We start from the raw sequence: 2001 nt of genomic DNA, 5'->3' as shown, positions 1-2001 counted from the left end.
TTATTTAAATACACCTGTAACTCTTCTTGAACCAAACTTGTTTATAAGGATCCTGTTAAGTTCCCTCTTGGCTGTTTGCGGTGCTTTTGAGGACGCTTGCCCAGCATAGATACACCAGGCTCTATTCACCCTTTATTCTCTACCATCTTAAAATTGCACCAATCTTTCATCCCCACAAGCAGACAGATTAACCTGCATCAGGGAAACATGGGCCTGGCTTTCTTGCCCTGGCTGCTTGGTTTCTTAAACCACCTTTTTGTCTGTTTTCAATAACGAACGTTTTGCCTTGTTATTTTAAATGCCGCAGTCATGATAAACACAAGAGAAACCACATTACTGAAGGAAATCTTTGGTTACCATAGGGAAAGGTGGCCTTAGGATTAAGGGAGTAGAAAAGTGTCTGAAAAGTATTTCCCATCTCATTTTGCATCGAGCAGTGCTGTCAGCCTGCAAGCTCTGCCCCACAGCATCTCCGTTCAGAATGATGGATAGTCACGGTGGTGCTCTGCTTGGTGAGGAATTCTGAATCATGCAGCATCTTTACTAACATGTCATGGGTTGTTATTTCAAAATTGAAGAGCAGTGGGTTTAATGGTTTTATTTATCAGCAGGGCGTTCAGGTCTGTTTTCACGCTCAATTAAAGAACTACCATTTTGGAACTCCAGCACTGAAAAAAGTTGTGTTGAGCAAAGCAAAAGCAAAGCCACAGATGCTACAGAAATCACTGTGAGCAGAGGAGATGAATATTAAAACTACACATCTTAAGTTTAGATGCATGACTAGACAAGAGACAATTACAAATAATGTAATCCTTAGCTTAATGATTTATGAGACACTCAAACTGTAAGGAAGAAATGTATGACAATAGTTTAGCACATCAGCCTAAAAATAATGCAGAACAAGAATAAAAGACAATGCACCTCAGCATTCTGTGCAAATTATCTGTAATTGCTAGGCCAGCCATGAAGAAAAAAATATTTAAGAATACTTCAATGAGTTTAATGGAGACATACAGGTTTAAAACCTTTCATGAAGAAGGATACATGATGAAATATGACTGCAGGGGCTTTTTGTTTAAAATCTGTTTTAACAACAAAACACACTTTCCCAAAGCTCTGGTATTTAGTTTAATTAAAAATACAAATCCTCTCCATGGTATGTGATGGAGAGTTACTGTTGTATATTGCAGTAATATGTTGCAATTCTATTGAAAACCTTACATAATTTTTAGACCAGAGTTTGCATTGTTGTCATGTAATAATTGAAAAACTGGTGATCACTTTTTTCCTGCTTGAAGGGCATGCTTAAAAATGCATTTTATTTTAAAAATAATTCATACCCGCCCTGCCAGAGGCGCCTCAGCAAATCATACCCCTCTCGCAGACATTCATCAAACTGTCTCACGGAAGGAGGAGGGAAGAAAAAAAAAAGTCAAACACAGAAGATGATGTTGGGCTTGGCTTTCCACCCCCCGCGCCCCCTCTGCTATAAGCTCCCAAGCCAAGTTTAGCAGGAAAGGGCTGGTCCTAAAACACGATAATAAGCAGCTCGAGAAGTGATTCGTTGCCCTGCTGGAAGGGAGTTCATCCACGACCTCCTTCTCCTCGGTGACAGATCACAGCTATAGATCCTCCTGTGATCCCGGGAGCACAGCGAGACTGACCAGATAACAAGCGACGTGGGGTCGGGGGGGGTGCGTTACTCTGCTCCCCGTGGTCTCCCGGATACCGTGGCTTTGCTGCGGCAAAGGCACCTGATGGGAAAGGTAGGAACTGCTCAGTCCTTCCAGGTGAGGCCAGTTCAGCAGCTCCTGCGGTTGCTGCGGGAAAGGGAGCAACTTTCCTCTTTCCCGGTGCCCGACGAGGCACAGCGCCTCGGGCAGGGTTTGCGTCTCTTCCCCCGATCCTGCCGGTGCACCTGAGCTGTCGGTGCCGGTGCCGAGCAGCCCGGCTCCCTGGCGGCGGCGGAGAGGGCGGCAGGGGGTGAAGGCAGGCGGCACG

The 2001-nt window shown here is 44.8% G+C and overlaps 1 protein-coding gene across 1 annotated transcript in view; it reads right to left on the bottom strand.

Moving 5' to 3' along the window:
• Nucleotides 1-2001, bottom strand: part of SLIT2 (slit homolog 2 (Drosophila)) — a 265523-nt gene that overhangs the window by 261487 nt on the left and 2035 nt on the right. The gene's annotated exons all lie outside the window — the stretch shown is intronic.

The sequence above is a fragment of the Chaetura pelagica genome, unplaced genomic scaffold (assembly GCF_000747805.2).
Source record: "Chaetura pelagica isolate M959 unplaced genomic scaffold, ChaPel_1.0 scaffold547, whole genome shotgun sequence".
Classification (NCBI taxonomy): domain Eukaryota; kingdom Metazoa; phylum Chordata; class Aves; order Apodiformes; family Apodidae; genus Chaetura; species Chaetura pelagica.
Note: the sequence above shows the minus strand (reverse complement) of the source record. Positions and strands in the feature narration are given on the sequence as shown.